This window comes from Eutrigla gurnardus (genome assembly GCF_963514095.1).
Source record: "Eutrigla gurnardus genome assembly, chromosome: 7".
In the NCBI taxonomy this organism is placed as follows: Eukaryota; Metazoa; Chordata; class Actinopteri; order Perciformes; family Triglidae; genus Eutrigla; species Eutrigla gurnardus.
Window position 1 is genome coordinate 23,771,893 of NC_139921.1, and position 21,050 is coordinate 23,792,942.

The window sequence follows — 21,050 nt, forward strand, 5'->3', positions numbered from 1 at the left end:
AACTCCTCAAGGGAGTATAGTTAGTCCAGTACTGTTTTCAGTTATGATTAATGAAGTGTTTAGCAGTGTAGATAGGTCTATTGGAGTTGCATTATTTGCAGATGACGGAGTCATGTGGAAAAGGGGAAGGAATGTAGAGTTTATGGGTAGGAAAGTGCAAGAGGCAATAGGAAAAATAGAGTGTTGGGCACGGGAGTGGGGCTTTAGATTTTCAATAGCAAAGACAAAAGTAGTATGTTTCACAAAAAAGAAAATTCAAGATCAGATTCAGCTTAAAATGTATGGAGAAAATTTAGAGAGGGTAGAATGTTTTAAATATCTGGGTATTTGGTTCGACAAAAATCTTACTTGGAAAGTCCATATAGGAAAAAGTATTGAAAAATGTAAAAAAGTACTGAATGTTGTTAGATGTCTGAGGGGTAAAGAGTGGGGAGCAAATAGAGTGTCACTGAAAACTGTTTACATTGGGCTAATCAGGGCAGTTCTTGACTATGGATGCACAATATACCAGTCTGCTTCAAGAACATTACTAAATAAACTACACACAATTCAATATCAGGCATTGAGACTCTGCTGTGGAGCTATTAAAACAACCCCAGTGTCAGCCTTACAAGTAGAAATGAACGAAATGCCATTAGAAATGAGAAGAAACCAGATTTCACTTACATACTGGGCAAACTTAAAGGGCCATAAGGACAGTCACCCCACTCAGGACGTTTTTAAAAAATGCCAAGAAAAGGAAAAGAGACAGCTGAAGAGCTTTGGTTGGACGGTAGGAGATGCGGTAAAAGAAATAGGGATAGGGGAACTAGAGATAAGCCCCACTGTACTTTTTTCCACTGTTCCACCTTGGCTAATAGGGGAGATAGAGGTAGATATGCATATGTTAGAGAAGAAGAAAGGAAAAAGTATAAATAGGGATCAGGTAGATAGATATATAGAGGAACAATACTCATCATTTACTAAAATATACACAGACGCTTCAAAGACAATTAGTAACAAAGTAGGAGTAGCATTCATCATACCAGAGTTAAATATTATGTCAAGTAAAAGAATAAATGACAATTTATCAGTATATACGGGAGAAATGATAGCTATTCTGTTAGCTCTTGAGTGGGTAGAAAGAAATAGACCAAACAAAGTAATAATTGGATCAGATTCAAGCAGTGCATTAATCAGTCTCAAAAATATGAAATCAGAATCAAGACAAGATATTCTGGTAGAAATAGCTCAAAGTGTATTTAGAATTACCAAAGTAGGAGTAAAAGTGAAGTTCACTTGGATACCAGCCCATATAGGTGTAGATGGAAATGAAATGGCAGACAAATGTGCAAAAAACGCAACAAAAAAAGTAGAAGTTAATATGATAGTTAAATATAGTAAGGCAGAGGTTAAAAGCATAATCAAATTAGAAATGAAGAAGAAGTGGCAGGAGTGTTGGAACAAGGAAAACAAAGGTAGAATGTACTACAGTATCCAAAGGGAAGTAGGAAAGATGAGAGAAAATTGTCGAAATAAAAAAGAAGAAGATATAATATCAAGAATGAGATTTGGGCACACTGGACTTAATAATACAATGAAATTAATAGGGAAACATGAAACTGGCTTGTGTGAACACTGTAATCATACAGAAACTATTGAACATGTAATTATAGATTGTCCTAAGTACCAGTATCAAAGAAGGTTTCTAAAAGACAGACTGAGTAGGGAGCAAATTAAATTTAGTATTAAAGAGGTGTTACGACTGAACTCAGGGCATGTAGGATATAAAGCAATATTTAAGTATTTAGAAAAGACAGGACTCATTAAAAGAATATAAGTACTAAGGTATTATTAGTATGTTATATGTTTGATAACATAGTTAGTTAGGATTTTTATTTATTTATTTTTATTTATTTATTATTATTTTTTTGTATTTGGTTTGATTTATTTGTTTTTAAATATATTCTCATGGAATATTTGTTTGGTTTATTTTATTTTTTTTTGTTTTTCTCATCCAACGATAATCGTCCAAAACCATTCTGATCCACACTCCAGTTCAGAAGGTGGCGGAAATGCACAAAAAGTTGTTTGCCAACCGCCATTAAAAAAGAAGAAGAAGAAGAAGAAGAAGAAGAAGAAGAAGAAGAAGAAGAAGAAGAAGAAGAAGAAGCAGCAGCAGGCTTGCTTCGCTCTGTCCCAACACCACATTGCTTTAGGGATGCTAATGTTCAACTAAGGTATGTAGAGTGTCTGTCACATACATACTGTTGGCTCTTTCTTTATGAGGTACCTCCCTGGTGTCTGCAGGTGTTTGCGGTAACAAGAGAGCTAAAGCAAGGTAGTGGTGGCGTCTCCTCCATTCCCCCACGCAGTGCGGCGGTAGTGAGAGGAGTGTGGTGCACTTAGTGCCAGCCCATGCACATACGTTGTTTGGTGTAACTTGCAACCCTCAGGTATGCAGTTTCTTTATTGTATTTACATGTTCAGTTTGGGATAATGGACTGTGGCTGTGGAGATGCATATTATATGCCCCCTTGAACGGATTAATATACATGCCTTTCATACTAGGAATGGGAATATGATTGAGAACACCACGTGATCCAATTGTGGTTCTGGCAAAGGAGGAGCTCTGGCTACTGCTGTTTTTGCCCACCTTTTTCTTGTATTGATTTTTTGTATTTATTTCTCTGGTCGCCTTGTTTTTGGTAACCTTTTGTTGACTATCAACTCTTGATATTTTGACCAGTTTCCTTGTTTATTTTTCTGGTTTATTTACCAGAATTTAGTTGAACTGTGTTGGAGAGAAGGCTTGTGGTGACTAAATGTATGAACCATTGACATTTTGAGTGGTGTTTTAGTGCCAGTGCAGGTGTGTTGTCATAGGCGTACAGGTGGGGGTCACTGGGTGCAGGGTCCCCCCCTTCTGGGTCTATTGCATGCAACTTTGCTGTGTCCTCTTTTATAGTAGAAGTGAGTTTTAAATGCCTCCATATAAAATGCATGACTAACCTGTGTCTTCTGCTTTGCAGTGTGAGCGGCTTGTTCTTTATGGTGCCTGGTGATGGTGACCCCCCCCCCCCTTTCCCTTCACGTACTCCCTCCTGTGGGTCTCTCTGACACCCTCTCCCCTGCACTGTAACCTTTTCTTAGCATTTAGGATTTTGAAGTATATTTTTGTAATAAAACAATTGACTTTTAACATGATCTCATCTTTTAAAAATCTTTATTCATTAGAGCCACCGATTGATCTGCTGTCTAAATAAAAAGTAAAAAGGTGTTTGAACTGGAACTCCCATCTCTGCTCCTTTTCTCTGTATTAGAACTTGTGTGCTAAGTTGGTATTCTCTGGGTGAAATTCCCAGAGTGGCGTTGTCACATTTGCTGGCAGGGGCTTACAGCAGCCCTCGCCACAGAGAGGAGAGTTACTTTTTAAAATAAAACATAAAATTCACAAGACAGAAAACCCAAGACAGGACACCCCTCACCGCTGTGTGACACTATGGGTTTCATGCCTCTCCTTGTTTTGTCTCCTCTGTTTCTGTTGTGCATTTTAATTGTGTTAAATGAATCAAATCAAAATTATTATTCTGCTTTTTTTCTCCAATAGAAATTTGAATAAGTTTAACATCATCAAGCGTTCCACAAACATCCGTGTGAAACAGGTTAAATTATTTGCAGCTCTGACACATTTCAGCTGAGATTTGAGTCACTTCCTGTTAGGAAAGTTTATTTAAAAAATATTTGACTCTTCATCCTAAAAGAAGCAAGAAGTTTTGTCCAGTTGGGACTGATTTCCTCCTCTGAGACGTTTGCTGAATTGGCTTACAAGACACCAATATTAGACAACAAAAAGACCAGAAACCAAAAGTAGATGCTTAACAACACTAATACTAACAAAATAAACCATCCTGACGTTTCTTCCAGGCTTTTGCAACAAAAGAGGCTAACTTAAAAACATTGAAATTAAACAACCCTTCAATCCTGTCATCATCAGTGCTCCAAAACATTTCAGGATACTGAATAAACCTTTGGTTGAAAAAAGGTATTCTCAGCTCATCATAAAAAGGACAATATAAAATCAAATGAGATTCATTTTCTACCTCTCCTAAGTCACAAAGTTCACAAAGTCTGTGTTCCTCTGGGATGTTTTTAAATCTGCCGACTTCAAGGGCCAGAGGAAGGATTCCTGTTCTTAACTGAGCACACAAGGATCTTTGATTTCTCCCTAAGTTTGCTTTTACATTAAATTCAGTAGCATAGTTATGTTTGATTTGAATATATGTTCGATATTTCGGTTTTAACAAGATGTCATTTAACCACTTTTTTTCAAATCCAAAGAGTAACTTTTCTCTAATTGTGTTTCCACTGCATGATAAATGATTTCTATAGATATACTGTAGTTCAGCTTCTCTGAAGACAGCATGAAGCTCTGCAGCCCATGGACCATTCTGAACTTCACTCCAAAGGAAAACCTTCTTACTGATCCTATTATCTGACATATTAATGAAACGATTCCACAGTCTAATCATTTCACATTTCCTCCTTATTGATCCAGGAATCCAACCCATGTCACCCTGAGCAGCAACTTTATGAATGTCCAGAAAACAACGTATAGCTCTGTTTTGTACTGCATCTGAAATTGACCTTTCTTTAAATCCCCATATGCCTGCAGCATAATTCATAATAGGAGAAACACATGCATCATACAGTTGAGAGTAAGTGGAATATCCCAGGTCTTTACATATTTGTAACTTGTTAACAACAGACCCCAAAGCTCTGCTAGCTGAACCAGCCAAGAGTTTAATTCCATTTTAGTAAGTCATAAATTCATCAAGAGGGAATCCCAAATATTTGTACTCAGATTCATATTCCAATGTCATGTTCCAGAAAGTGAAAATGTTAAGAAATAATACTTTGAAGTGAGAGGCAGAGATCCCAGTAATGTGTGTGCTTGGTGAGGTTTGTGTCAGCTCTGTGTTCACTGGTCTGTGTCTCCTCAGCAGCTGCAGAAGGTTCCTGCTGGAACAGCTCAGCTTCTCTGCAGTCTGACTGAGGGAGGTTTTTGTACGACGACAAATCACTGTGTGAACAGTGGCACATTGTTGTAACTCTGACAGTAATAAACTGCTGCATCTTCAGCCTGAACTCCACTGATGGTCAAAGTGAAGTCAGAGTTCCTTCCACTGCCACTAAACCGAGATGGTGTTCCTGAGTAACGTGTGCTAACGTATTTTATCAGGAGCTTTGGAGGCTGTCCAGATTTCTGTTGATACCAGAACAACCGATCACCACTGTAAACAGGACGACTAGTCTTACAGGTGAGAGTGACAGTGGATCCTGGAGTAGATGTCACTACTGGAGGCTGAGTCACAGTCACCTGACCGCTGCATCCTGCAGGACAAAACAAATCATTCATTCATCAGCAGAAGGAAAGGAGAGAAAAGGTGAGGCGTCGTGTTTGAGATGTTGCCGAGCCAACGAACCTGTAAACCAGCAGCAGGCCAGCGTCCAGATGAGGATGGTGATGAGAGTCATGGTGGTTGTGGTCTCTGCTGTGTTGACTGACAGATCTGAGTCCTGCAGTGTTGAACTCACAGGACTATAAAGCTTCTCAGTTCACTGGAGGATCAGCTGACGATGCAAATTGCCTGCCCCTCATAATACGGGACCGTCCCACGTTTATGAATTTTAAGACTCATTTAAAATTGTGGCTCAGGGAAAATCAAAGCTGTACTCACTTTTAACTGCATCACACACTTCATTATGTGTGTCACTCACATGTCCTGTTGCATCTTGTCTTGTCTGTTGTTGTTAGTGTTTGTCTTGACCCTCAGATTAAATATGAGGGTGTTGTATGTATGTTACTTTGTTTTTATGTTTCCTATGTTTTCTGCCTGGGTACAATAGATGAAAACTAGCCATTGTACTATCGAGTATTTACATTGTGTATTTAAACTGATGTCCATAAATATGCACTGTCCCTATTAAATAAACAAATAAATAGAGCCTCCTCTCTATGGGAATGATTTCTCTGAGTTTTATTTGTTTCACACAAAGAGAAACGATTTATTCATCAAGAATGTAGCATGAACCATAAACCATCATTAAATAAAACTGATCATAATGAGCCTGTTTTTGTATTTCTTTTACATATTCAACAAGAAAAATACCAGTGTGATCCAGTCCTTTGAGCGTGTATGATGGAGACTTGCATTGAAAGACACTAAAGAATTGATATAGGATGTAAGAGACCAGTGAGAGCTTTAAAAACAAATAAAATCCAGTGTCTATCACGCCTGTCAGAAAGCGAGGGCCATTCAACTTTTGAATACAGGTCACAGTGATGAGTGTTGTAGTTGTCACCTGTAATAAATCTCAGGGCTGAATGATATACAGTGTGAAGTGGGTGTAGAGTTGCAGCTGATGCATGCATGCATAAAATGTCTCCATAATCTAAAACTGACATAAAAGTTGCCTCAAGTTTCTTCAAACTTTGAATTTATTTATTGAAATAGTTGAATAAATAAAGCCTCCTCTCTATGGGAATGATTTCTCTGAGTTGTATTTGTTTCACACAAAGAGAAACGATTTATTCATCAAGAATGTAGCATGAACCATAAACCATCATTAAATAAAACTGGATCATAATGAGCCTGTTTTTGTATTTCTTTTACATATTCAACAAGAAAAATACCTTCTTGATATTTTCAGTATCTAATACATCTGTTAGTAGAGGAGATGGTCGTTTGTTTATTTTTCTGTGACATTTGAAGAGAAAATTGGACTCAAACATGAGAAGACATCAGCTGTAAAAATGATCACATATGTCTTCAAAACCTCTCACCCTGACTCAGAAAACCCAGCATGACAATCAGAGTTATTGGCAACATCATCCTGAAGCAGTTTTCAGTGTGAGTACGAGAAAACAGTTCAGACTCACGGTGACACGAGAACTTAAAACTGCGAGGAGCAGTGATGCATTCAAATCATGCAAAACCCGTTTGGGCCCAGCTGTGGTTGTGGAAGTGAAAGGGAGAGAGGAGGTGGAGGAAGTAGAGGCTACATCTCCCTGTGGACTGATTCAGAAGAAACGTTGGACTCTGCATCTCTCTGCTCCTTCTGCCTTTGCTGGTAAATAGATACAGGCCGCCCTCTTCTGGCTGACTCCATATTACCATGACATTTAATTTGTACAGCCTTTGCACTCCTGATCATGACATCAGTCTAATCTGGATGCTTCAGCTGTGATACTATAGAGGTCTCAGGGGGAATGCTAGAAAACTGCACACTTGGTTCTCTTCTCCATTCAAGATTTGTTTAAGCCCTCAAATCCTTTAGGTTTCTTGTGGCTTGTATTTTGAGCATGTCCTTGCTTTCCTCTGAAGGTTAAAGGATTTATCTGCATTGGTTAAGGTTTTTTTAAATGGGTAATAATCCCTTAAAGGGACTGTCATTCTTCAATCAATGTCAAAGTTGTGTTTATGGATAAATAAATACTATCACTCTGCTTTTTGTGAAAAAGCTCTTTCATCAAGTTGTCATCAAGCGTTCCAAAAACATCAGTGTGAAACAGGTTGAATCTTAAGTTGATAAAGTTGATAACATGCTTTTGCTAAACGTCCTGAAAGAAGAAACCAAACGTGTCACTCAGAGAACTTTTGTTCAGTTCAGATTAATTTCCTCCTCTGAGGCGTTTTGGTGAATTCAGGCTCTGCTCCGAGTGTCTTTTTGAAAGATGCTGATCCTGGTTCAGTTCACTTGGCTCATTCAAGAAAGGCTTTTCACATTAAAAGAAACCTTTATGAAACAGTTGGTTGACAGAAAGAAAAACACACACAGGTGGGATGTTTTTCTTCTACCAGCTGAGCTGTAAGGACACTGTGAGAGGAAATGAGTTCACAAAGATTCAAACGTTGTCAGTTTGAATCTCAGCAACATCAACGAAAGCTGCAAAAGTGACGCAACGTTTCCGATGTTTGTCTGTTCCTTTGTGACCTTTTTAAACCTGGACACACAAACATGTACTTAAACACAGCACTTGAGTAAATGTGCTTTGTTTATATTCTGAAAGTAGTTTTATGTGTTTTACTGAGACTTCCATGTGGAAAATGAACATCTTCTAATCAAAGTGAAGGGACTGAGTAGGAGATGGTGGAATGAATTATGAAACAGTTCTGCTAATGTGAAAAATGCATCATGATGTCAATTTTCTATTTCTGAATTGGAAGATAGGTCTGAAATGTGTCATGTGTCTATTAGGGTGAATATGTAGTGTGTGCTTGGTGAGGTTTGTGTCAGCTCTGTGTTCACTGGTCTGTGTCTCCTCAGCAGCTGCAGAAGGTTCCTGCTGGAACAGCTCAGCTTCTCTGCAGTCTGACTGAGGGAGGTTTTTGTACGACGACAAATCACTGTGTGAACACACTGCCAGTGTGGTCACTCTGACAGTAATAAACTGCTGCATCTTCAGCCTGAACTCCACTGATGGTCAAAGTGAAGTCAGAGCTGCTTCCACTGCCACTAAACCGAGATGGTGTTCCTGATTGACGTGTGCTAGCGTCATATATCAGGAGCTTTGGAGGCTGTCCAGATTTCTGTTGATACCAGGACAAATGATTATTATTGTGAACAGGTCGACTAGTCTTACAGGTGAGAGCGACAGTGGATCCTGGAGTAGATGTCACTACTGGAGGCTGAGTCACAGTCACCTGACCGCTGCATCCTGCAGGACAAAACAAATCATTCATTCATCAGCAGAAGGAAAGGAGAGAAAAGGCCAGGCGTCGTGTTTGAGATGTTGCCGAGCCAACGAACCTGTAAACCAGCAGCAGGCCAGCGTCCAGATGAGGATGGTGATGAGAGTCATGGTGGTTGTGGTCTCTGCTGTGTTGACTGACAGATCTGAGTCCTGCAGTGTTGAACTCACAGGACTATAAAGCTTCTCAGTTCACTGGAGGATCAGCTGACGATGCAAAGCCTCCTCTCTATGGAAATGATTTCTCTGCTCTCAACAGACTGAAGGCAACGTGGGACACGAAATCAGGAGCTAACTATTAGCTGGTGTGTTTTTCCACGTGTGCTGTCACGGAGAGTATGTGTTGCTTTGCTACTATATAAAAGTAATGTTCATGCTGTAGTTATAACAAGGTGTGATGGATATTTCTGTACATTTGTGTTATATGCTGTACATGTGCAGCGCAGCTGCGTCATTGTGCGCTGCTGGTGTTTAATATTAATATGTAGCCTGTTAAGGAGAACATTGATGTGTACTTGAAATATGCTTGAATGTGAATGTGATGTATATGATTTGATGTCATTTAGACTAGTTCATGACTTAATATTAATCATAAGTCATGGTTTAAAAGCTAAGCATTCATGAGTTGAATACTACTGAATTATAATAGTATTTTGAGAGTTTGTTATGATATTCATTATGGCCATAGATTGAATTCATGACATAAGAAGTAATAGCCTTGTTTTACACAGGCTAGGTTTTTCCTGGGATCACTTGATTTGGATTTGGATTCTGAATTCTCCTTGACGAAGGAGAATTAGAGCTGATACAGGGTTTATCCTGCAGGAAGGATCACCTATCCTTTCTTTCACACTTGGAATTCACCGGTGTGGTAGGACTTCTGAATGACTAAACTTGAATATTTTCTTTTTGTTGACTAACTGACTTATTAAAGGACCTTGTATTCTGGATTGAAGACACTTTGACTGCATTCTGGATTGAAGACACTTACACTGCATTCTGGATTGAAGACACTTAGACTGCATTCTGGATTGAAGACACTTAGACTGCATTCTGGTTTGAAGACACTTACACTGCATTCTGGATTGAAGACACTTAGACTGCATTCTGAATTGAAGACACTTACACTGCATTCTGGATTGAAGACACTTACACTGCATTCTGGATTGAAGACACTTACACTGCATTCTGGATTGAAGACACTTTCACTGCATTCTGGATGAAGACACTTTCACTGCATTCTGGATTGAAGACACTTAGACTGCATTCTGGATTGAAGACACTTACACTGCATTCTGGATTGAAGATACTTACACTGCATTCTGGATGAAGACACTTTCACTGCATTCTGGATTGAAGACACTTACACTGCATTCTGGATTGAAGATACTTACACTGCATTCTGGATGAAGACACTTTCACTGCATTCTGGATTGAAGACACTTAGACTGCATTCTGGATTGAAGACAGCACCGAAAAGCTGAACTTAAAAAGGACCACGAACATTAAAGGACACAACAGTGGGACACTTTATTGTATTCTAAGTGAGCTGTGTGTTTCATGGGATTGTTGTTGTGTGTTAAATCGTGAAAGCGCTGTAAAATTATTAATGTTAAAATTGTCGTGCCAAATACAGTGGTATTGTTTAATTCCTCTGTGATAACTGGTTGAAAAGGGGAACTATTTTATTTTCAGTTTTCAATACATTTCATATGTTTTAGTAAAGGTTATTGCCTATCACTTATCTTGTCTGGTGCTTCCATGTGTGGTCAATGTGTCACTTAGCTCCTCCCGAACCTAGAGCAACTGTTACTTACAAAGATTAGGTTATCACGGTTACAAATAGGACTATGGAATGTAGTGGTTTTATAACTACTAGTACTACTCCCTGAAGGTAATGAAAGCTAATGGTCGTATGTTTATTTGAAGAGAAAATATTATATTTGGAGGATGAAATTAATTGGATTTTTAAATCATATCTAATAACTTATTGTAAAAGTCTGAGAAGAATTGAACCTCCCCAGCTCACTCTCAAAGAGACTGAATGAACTGATAAGAATATGAGTTTAAAACTGCATGTGGAAGAGCGTCTGTGAGTCTGTTTCAGTTTTATTTAGAGTCATTGTGGTTCTGCTTGGTGACTCTGCTTGGTGTTGTGTTCACTGGACCAGTTATTCTCATCACCGTCTCTTCAACAACCCTCTGCACCTGCAGCAGGCCGTTCTCACTTCAGTCACACTGAAGGAGGTTTTTGTACGGCTCTAAATCACTGTGTGAACACACCGCCACCATGGGCACCCAGACAGTAGTAATCTCCAGCATCTTCAGCCTGAAATCCACTGATGGTTAAAGTGTAGCGAGAACCAGATCTACTGCCACTGAATCGAGACGGCGTTCCAGAGAAGCGAGTTGATGTATAATATATAAGAAGTTTGGGAGCCTGTCCAGGTTTCTGAAGGTACCAACTGAGATCAGCACCAATATCTGAGCTCCCCGTGGCGGTGAGTTCCACAGTCCCTCCAACACTAACAGACTTGGATTTGTCGGCCTGAGTCAGAAATTTTTGGGCAGAAGTCTCTGAAATGAGAAATGAAATGAGATTTTGAGAATGAAATGGAATAGCCAACAACATGCAGCAGCAGTCTAAATTATAACAATCATACAGAGATTAAGACATAAAGAAAATAGCACGCAAACATGAGAAGAAATCAGCTGTAAAAATGATCACATCTGTTTTCAAAACCTCTCACCCTGACTCAGAAAACCCAGCATGACAATCAGAGTTATTGGCAACATCATCCTGAAGCAGTTTTCAGTGTGAGTACGAGAAAACAGTTCAGACTCACGGTGACACGAGAACTTAAAACTGCGAGGAGCAGCGATGCATTCAAATCATGCAAAACCCGTTTGGGCCCAGCTGTGGTTGTGGAAGTGAAAGGGAGAGAGGAGGTGGAGGAAGTAGAGGCTACATCTCCCTGTGGACTGATCCAGAACATGAAGAAACTGGTGACTCTCTGTTTCTCACCTCTCTGCTGTTTCTGTCTTTGTCAACTTTCCCAAAGGCCTTTGTACTGATAAATAGTTGCATGCTGCCCTCTGCTGGCTGTTAATGGAGATGCTCCAGATGTTACACTGATGGATTTAGGGGATCAATCATGTGTGAAGGGTTAACGATCCCTTTAGAGGCTTTAATTCTTCAAACAAATTCAGGGCTTCATCCCAAAGCTGTGTGTATGGATTACATTTACATTTACATTTACATTTAGGTTATTTAGCTGACGCTTTTGTCAAAGCGACTTACAATAAGTACATTTGTCAAAAGAAGGAAACAAAGAAACCACAACGTATCATTGCCGATGAAGTAAGAGCTAAAAATAGAACAAGTGTTAGGTCCTCATCTGAGTAAAGTAGTACCTTAAGAGCAACAGTGACTCAGCTGTCCTGACATTAGTCGGGAGTTCGTTTCACCACTAAGGACCAGAACAGAGAAGAGTCTGGACTTTGCTGAGCGACATTTGTTTGATATCAGCGATGGTGGTACCAGCCGTCCAGCTGAAGTAGAGGAGCGAAGTCCTCTCTTCGGGGCGTGAGGTTTGACCAGTGTTTGAAGGTAGATGGGTGCCGTTCCATTGATGGCCCTGAAGGCCAGTGTCATCGTCTTGAATTGGATGCGTGCTGCAACAGGGAGCCAGTGGAGGTCACGGAGGAGGGGGGTCACATGGGAGAATTTGGGTAGATTGAAGATAAGGCGTGCTGCAGCGTTCTGGATACGCTGCAATGGTTTAATCACAGAGGCCGGGAGTCCGGCCAGGAGAGAGTTGCAGTAGTCAAGGCGGGAGATGACCAGTGCTTGGACCAGGAGTTGCGTTGCATCCTTTGTGAGGAAAGTCCGAATCCTGCGGATATTGTAGAGGGCAAACCTGCAGGATCGGGCCACAGCAGTGATGTTGGGGGTGCAGGATAGTGGGTCATCGATAGTTGGATTATGAAATCATATCCTGCTTTATATGTCTCTGCTCTATTTTGTTACTGATTTTATAATATATGATATTATTGTAAGCTCCTATGTGTCAGGACTGGACTTGAAGGAGGACTCAGGCGCAGAGTGAGGACAGTAGAACCAAGCTTTTATTCGCAGACTTTGCAAGATTCCAATAAACAGAGTGACAACGAAATTCGGCTATGAAATGCTTGATCCCTGACTTCAGGAAAAAGGGAGAGACGGGGAAGGGAAAGGGTAGGCAGCGGACGCAACAAACACCAAAACGGAAAAGCACTCCGAAGGGGAGGATACAAAAGAAAAGGCTAACTAATAGTCTACTCTAGCGAGGACTAATCTAGGAACTTTAATAAACAGAAAACGCTCCAAAAGGGAGGATATGGGGCTACAAAAGGATTAACTACTCTTACTCTATGAATAACTCTAGAACGTAAAAACTCTCCAAAAGGGAGGGCACAAGGCTACGAAAAGGAATATCAACACTAACACTAGGAAGAACTCAAGAACAGGAAACGCTCCAGCAAGGGAGGAATATAACAATATCGCTAACAGGGCTAAAGAACAGAAAACGCTCCAAAAAGAGGAGGACAAAAACTACGACGAGAATACAAACTAAGGTAAATCACTACTACGAGAATATCTAACTATGAACCTGGAACTTAAAACATTACAAAACCAAAAATCACTCGTCTTGAGGAAAACCTGAAACTTTGGAATATAAAACTTGGTCGAGAACGATGGCTGTGGTCAAGGGCTGGACGTATACGTGGGACGAAACACTCTGGCAAGGAGACAGGGGAAGACACAGACTATATAGACATCAGGGAGGGGAGCACAGGGGACAACAATCAGGGATTAGGGATGACGTCAGACCGGAGACACATGAGGAAGAGCAAGTGACCTGAAACGAGATGTGACAGGTAGACTTCCCCCTCCCCCTTCCTGTTTCAGCCACACCTTGCAATCAGTGATTAGTGCCATGTGACCTTATCACTTAGTTCTTTGTTCAAAGATAGCTGCAAGCAGCCAGCAGCAGGCTTGCTTCGCTCTGTCCCAACACCACATTGCTTTAGGGATGCTAATGTTCAACTAAGGTATGTAGTTTTTGTAGTGTCTGTCACATACATACTGTTGGCTCTTTCTTTATGAGGTACCTCCCTGGTGTCTGCAGGTGTTTGCGGTAACAAGAGAGCTAAAGCAAGGTAGTGGTGGCGTCTCCTCCATTCCCCCACGCAGTGCGGGGGTAGTGAGAGGAGTGTGGTGCACTTAGTGCCAGCCCATGCACATACGTTGTTTGGTGTAACTTGCAACCCTCAGGTATGCAGTTTCTTTATTGTATTTACATGTTCAGTTTGGGATAATGGACTGTGGCTGTGGAGATGTTGCATATTATATGCCCCCTTGAACGGATTAATATACATGCCTTTCATACTAGGAATGGGAATATGATTGAGAACACCACGTGATCCAATTGTGGTTCTGGCAAAGGAGGAGCTCTGGCTACTGCTGTTTTTGCCCACCTTTTTCTTATTGATTTTTTGTATTTATTTCTCTGGTCGCCTTGTTTTTGGTAACCTTTTGTTGACTATCAACTCTTGATATTTTGACCAGTTTCCTTGTTTATTTTTATGGTTTATTTACCAGAATTTAGTTGAACTGTGTTGGAGAGAAGGCTTGTGGTGACTAAATGTATGAACCATTGACATTTTGAGTGGTGTTTTAGTGCCAGTGCAGGTGGGTTGTCATAGGCGTACAGGTGGGGGTCACTGGGTGCAGGGTCCCCCCCTTCTGGGTCTATTGCATGCAACTTTGCTGTGTCCTCTTTTATAGTAGAAGTGAGTTTTAAATGCCTCCATATAAAATGCATGACTAACCTGTGTCTTCTGCTTTGCAGTGTGAGCGGCTTGTTCTTTATGGTGCCTGGTGATGGTGACCCCCCCCCCCCCCCCCCCCCCTTTCCCTTCACGTACTCCCTCCTGTGGGTCTCTCTGACACCTCCCCTGCACTGGTAACCTTTTCTTAGTATTTAGGATTTTGAAGTATATTTTTGTAATAAAACAATTGACTTTTAACATGATCTCATCTTTTAAAAATCTTTATTCATTAGAGCCACCAATTGTTCTGCTGTCTAAATAAAAAGTAAAAAGGTGTTTGAACTGGAACTCCCATCTCTGCTCCTTTTCTCTGTATTAGAACTTGTGTGCTAAGTTGGTATTCTCTGGGTGAAATTCCCAGAGTGGCGTTGTCACATTTGCTGGCAGGGGCTTACAGCAGCCCTCGCCACAGAGAGGAGTTACTTTTCAAAATAAAACCTAAAATTCACAAGACAGAAAACCCAAGACAGGACACCCCTCACCGCTGTGTGACACTATGGGTTTCATGCCTCTCCTTGTTTTGTCTCCTCTGTTTCTGTTGTGCATTTTAATTGTGTTAAATGAATCAAATCAAAAATATTATTCTGCTTTTTTTTTCTCCAATAGAAATTTGAATAAGTTTAACATCATCAAGCGTTCCACAAACATCCGTGTGAAATAGGTTAAATTATTTGCAGCTCTGACACATTTCAGCTGAGATTTGAGTCACTTCCTGTTAGGAAAGTTTATTTAAAAAATATTTGACTCTTCATCCTAAAAGAAGCAAGAAGTTTTGTCCAGTTGGGACTGATTTCCTCCTCTGAGACGTTTGCTGAATTGGCTTACAAGACACCAATATTAGACAACAAAAAGACCAGAAACCAAAAGTATTTGCTTAACAACACTAATACTAACAAAATAAACCATCCTGACGTTTCTTCCAGGCTTTTGCAACAAAAGAGGCTAACTTAAAAACATTGAAATTAAACAACCCTTCAATCCTGTCATCATCAGTGCTCCAAAACATTTCAGGATACTGAATAAACATTTCGTTGAAAAAAGGTATTCTCAGCTCATCATAAAAAGGACAATATAAAATCAAATGAGATTCATTTTCTACCTCTCCTAAGTCACAAAGTTCACAAAGTCTGTGTTCCTCTGGGATGTTTTTAAATCTGCCGACTTCAAGGGCCAGAGGAAGGATTCCTGTTCTTAACTGAGCACACAAGGATCTTTGATTTCTCCCTAAGTTTGCTTTACATTAAATTCAGTAGCATAGTTATGTTTGATTTGAATATATGTTCGATATTTCGGTTTTAACAAGATGTCATTTAACCACTTTTTTTCAAATCCAAAGAGTAACTTTTCTCTAATTGTGTTTCCACTGCATGATAAATTATTTCTATAGATATACTGTAGTTCAGCTTCTCTGAAGACAGCATGAAGCTCTGCAGCCCATGGACCATTCTGAACTTCACTCCAAAGGAAAACCTTCTTACTGATCCTATTATCTGACATATTAATGAAACGATTCCACAGTCTAATCATTTCACATTTCCTCCTTATTGATCCAGGAATCCAACCCATGTCACCCTGAGCAGCAACTTTATGAATGTCCAGAAAACAACGTATAGCTCTGTTTTGTACTGCATCTGAAATTAACAACAGACCCCAGCACGTTAAAGTCAATGGTGTCAAATCAACCAACATAACTCTAAATACTGGGGTTCCACAAGGTTGTGTTCTCTAGCCTATCCTCTTTTCCATCTACACCAATGAACTCACCTGCAACGCCAAAAATCTGACGCTTCTGAAGTACGCTGACGACATGGCCCTGGTGGCCTGTCTGACAGATGACCATTCCCTGTTCTTATACAGGCAGTATCTGGACTTCATGACCACCTGGCTCCGGGACAGCTCCATGGTCCTAAACATCTCAAAGACCAAGGAGCAGTGTTGTGGGGGCCGCCAGACACGTGATAACCCCCACCCCCTCTTTGAGCCTCTCATGCTAGAGGGGCAGGCGGTGGAGCAGGTCAATGTTTTTAGGTACTTTTAGGCACTGACATCGATCACCACCTGTCCTTTCTCCAACATGCAGATGGAGTTTACAAAAAGGCCCAGCAGCGCATGTTTCTATTGAGGAGGCTGAAAGGTTTGAATGTAAAACAGGACATTTTAACAGTAGTGTACCGGTCACTCATTGAGTCAGTCCTCACTTTCAACATTGCATCCTGGTACAATTCCAGAATCATAAAACAAGCTGTGAAAATCACTGGTACACCTCAGTTACAACTCCCAGATCTCTAAAGACGTGCAGTACAGAGGAAAGCGCTCTTGATCACTACGGACCCCTTACATCCCCTACACGGCTCCTTTCAGCTTTTACCATCAGGCAGCCGGTTCAGAGTACCCCTGGCCAAAAAAAAGACCTACAAGAACTCTTTTATCCCTACTGCAGTGCGTATTTTAAACAAAAAGAAATAGGTGCCGGTTTTTAGGGCAAGATTGATCTGCTGTTGCAGCTTTTATGTGAGCGCCACAGGAATTTTAGGATTTTTATGGTTTTTATGTGAGATCTTTTAATGTGAGTTTTATGTTGGTGTCTGTATGTTTATGTTTAACTGAGCCCAAACTGATGAAAATGTTCTGTCCCTGTGACAGACAATAACGTTTTTGGAATTGAATTGAATTTAATTAAAAAGGTAAACACTTCTTTAAAAGTATAAAATGTTCCAGGTCACACTGCTTTTAGCACCAAGACACAAGAACAGACAGTAGTTTGTCTAAACAATGGTTTGACCTTTTTTTCAGATGAATTCAAAAACAATTTCCCTGAATTGGAGCAGAAACAACACGGTTGCAGCTGGAGGCCCGATCACTCTGAACCAAGGTTGGGCTGATAATGAAACTGGAGAAATATCTGAAAATGTTAAGAAATAATACTTTGAAGTGAGAGGCAGAGATCCCAGTAATGTGTGTGCTTGGTGAGGTTTGTGTCAGCTCTGTGTTCACTGGTCTGTGTCTCCTCAGCAGCTGCAGAAGGTTCCTGCTGGAACAGCTCAGCTTCTCTGCAGTCTGACTGAGGGAGGTTTTTGTACGACGACAAATCACTGTGTGAACACAGGCCCACTGTGGTAACTCTGACAGTAATAAACTGCTGCATCTTCAGCCTGAACTCCACTGATGGTCAAAGTGAAGTCAGAGCTGCTTCCACGGCCAGTAAACCGAGATGGTGTTCCTGATTGAAGTGTGCTAGCGTAATATATCAGGAGCTTTGGAGGCTGTCCAGATTTCTGTTGATACCAGGACAACGCAATACCACTGACAACAGGCTGACTAGTCTTACAGGTGAGAGTGACAGTGGATCCTGGAGTAGATGTCACTACTGGAGGCTGAGTCACAGTCACCTGACCGCTGCATCCTGCAGGACAAAACAAATCATTCATTCATCAGCAGAAGGAAAGGAGAGAAAAGGCGAGGCGTCGTGTTTGAGATGTTGCCGAGCCAACGAACCTGTAAACCAGCAGCAGGCCAGCGTCCAGATGAGGATGGTGATGAGAGTCATGGTGGTTGTGGTCTCTGCTGTGTTGACTGACAGATCTGAGTCCTGCAGTGTTGAACTCACAGGACTATAAAGCTTCTCAGTTCACTGGAGGATCAGCTGACGATGCAAAACCTCCTCTCTATGGAAATGATTTCTCTGCTCTCAACAGACTGAAGGCAACGTGGGACACGAAATCAGGAGGAATACGGCTCGGATGAACAACATGGAGGATCTTAATGGAACAGAGGAAAACACTCACATTAAAAGTGCAGTTGAGGATTTAAGGATACGTTTGTGTTCACTGTGGTTGGTATGAAACGTTTGTCTGCTGTTCATTTACTGACAGGATTTAATGCAAATCTATCAGATATTTCACTTTTTCATCATATGATTTTGTAAATCATCATTATCTATAAGCATCATGTTCATTTAACCATGTATGAACTTAAATAAGACTGAAAATATGACTTATGAGGAGTCTGTTATCATTTCTCTCTGGAGTAGAAAAGTAAAAAAAAATCATATAATCAATCTTTATTTTTACATTAAGTTTAAGTCCATATAATTTGAAAGATTTTGTATATTCAATTAAATATATGTATTTTTATATTAATAGAAAAAGTGTTTTCAGTGGATAGATTTGTCTCTCAAATTTAAAAATATGCTATAAAATTGATAAAAAAAACATGTAGAAGTTGAAGGAATAGGAGATAAATCATGACTTAATAAAAATAAATGATTAATTATGCATTCTTACTATAAAATAACTCTGTTTTCAGTGGACAGATGCTTGTTCACAGTGCAGGAGGTTTTTGTACGGCCACTTAACGAGGTTGTATCACTGTGGTGGACTTTTGGTGGAGGAACCAAACTCATCGTTAACTGTAAGTATCACAGATTTATGATTTCTACAACGTTCAATATTATAATTGTTTTGTTTAAAGTAAATGTGATGAACCAAATCATTATTTTGGATCATTTATACTTTTTGGATATTTATTATTCATTAATCTAGGCTGATATTGGAGTTTAGGAAAACACTGCCTATTATTTTCCTATTATAGATTATGTTTTGGTGAAGTAGATGCAGTATTTTATTTTGTAACATTGAAACATCTGTTAGTGTGTTAGCTGTACGTTATAAAATCTAATGTTGATCAAACTAATAAGAGGGTTTATTGTACATTCAGTGTCGCTGCAGTTTGTGTTCACGGTTCGTTAGTTCAAAGTGATGAAAAGGAAGTGAAACAGACAGATGTCAAAGTCTTTCACTGCTTACAGTTTACAGATGATTAATGAAACTTTTCTATTCCAATGACTCCTCAGTCACATTGTATATGATTCTATAATGATTTCATGAGGAGAGCCGCAGGAGAAGATTGGTTCCTGTAAATGACAGAACTCCAGTCAGCGTTGTATTTGTTAAATCCTCCCTCCATCCCATGTCTCTGTGTGACCACAGCATCATGCACACAGCTAACCCTCAGTAACGTCACCTCTGTCATGTTCAGCTGTCTTTCCTACAGTGGAAGTTAATCTGCTCCTCGTGTGTCTCTGCTCTCCCCTCCAGCTGGCTCCATGATCCGGCCCTCAGTCTCCCTGCTTCCCCCCTCCTCTAAGCAGCTCTCTGGGGGCTCGGCCACGCTGGCCTGCCTGCTGACCGGCTACTCTCCTCAGGGAGCCGTGGTGAGCTGGGAGGTGGACGGCACCAAGGTGACGGAGGGGGTCCTGAGCAGCTCAGAGGAGAAGAAGAGTGGACTCTACAGCAGCAGCAGCACCCTGAGCCTGAGCCAGGAGCGCTGGATGGCAGGAGAGCTGTACTCCTGCAAGGTCCTCCATCACAACCACAACCAGATGCAGTCCCTCCACAGGAGCCAGTGTAAGGCCTAGAGGGTCTGGATGGAGGCCAGGACAGGAGCTCTGCATGGGGGGAGCAGGAGGAACACACCTGCTGCTCTGAACAATCTGAGGACAACGTTTGTAGAGGAAACTATAAAGCCTTGTGTGACTGCTGTAAAGTAGCTAGAGAGTAATGTGTGTAGCTCAGCAAGTAGATGTGTGCGTTTAATAACTGTCTTTTTATAATAATAAAGCTTTCACTGATGAATAACATGATGAAGTGTTTGGTGTTTTATTTTATGAATAGGACTAGAGAATTAAATGGTTTTATAACTACTAGTACTACTCCCTGCAGAAAAATAAAGCTTTGGATTCATCTTATAAAAATTCATATTTCTACATTACAATACAATAATACAGAGATGTGAAACTGAAGGAGGATTCTGCAGAAACTTCACCTCCATCCATCAGACAGAGAAGACAGGACCCACACATGCAGACAGACAAGGTTGCAGTGCCGAGGCTCAGTGTTCAATAAACCAGTTCAGGTTCGGTACACAGGAAGGCAGTCGGTGAAGATAACGGCACAAACGTCCGAGAGGAAGGAAAGCTGCATCTCTCCCACGAGGCCAAAGACCATCTGGCTCAGGAGGACGGAGAAACACACAGCTGGAGTAGACGAGGGGGGGGGGGGGGGGGGGGGACACAGGTGAGACACATGAGGGCGGGACAAGCAATCACACAGGAGGACACTTGACAGGACACGAGAGAAGCCAAGAGTTAGGGAAACGAAAATGAAAACCTAGAAAAATGTTGACAAAGACAAGTTGACCTCTAAACAAACCCGGAGCGTGACAATCGATGCTGAGAGAGAAAACTTCGGATGGGACTTAGACTTTTAGACTTTGACTTTTGTCCCACAGGGGTCAGTTCTGAGTCCAAAGCTGTTTATACTATACATAAATGATATATACAAAGTGTCAAATAATTAATAGTATTCGCGGATGACACAAATATTTTCTGCTCGGGGAGTGACTTGAACCAACTTGTGGAAACAGTAAATCAGGAAATGGCCAA

At 40.7% G+C, this 21,050-nt stretch overlaps 1 protein-coding gene and 1 gene segment (V, D, J or C); both read left to right on the forward strand.

The window, feature by feature from the left end:
- The window catches only part of LOC311015954 (putative RNA-directed DNA polymerase from transposon BS), a 76,305-nt gene that overhangs the window by 12,957 nt on the left and 42,298 nt on the right, over positions 1-21,050 (forward strand). The gene's annotated exons all lie outside the window — the stretch shown is intronic.
- Positions 18,871-20,158, forward strand: LOC311015915 (Ig lambda-1 chain C region-like). The segment is given in 2 exons: positions 18,871-19,018; positions 19,705-20,158.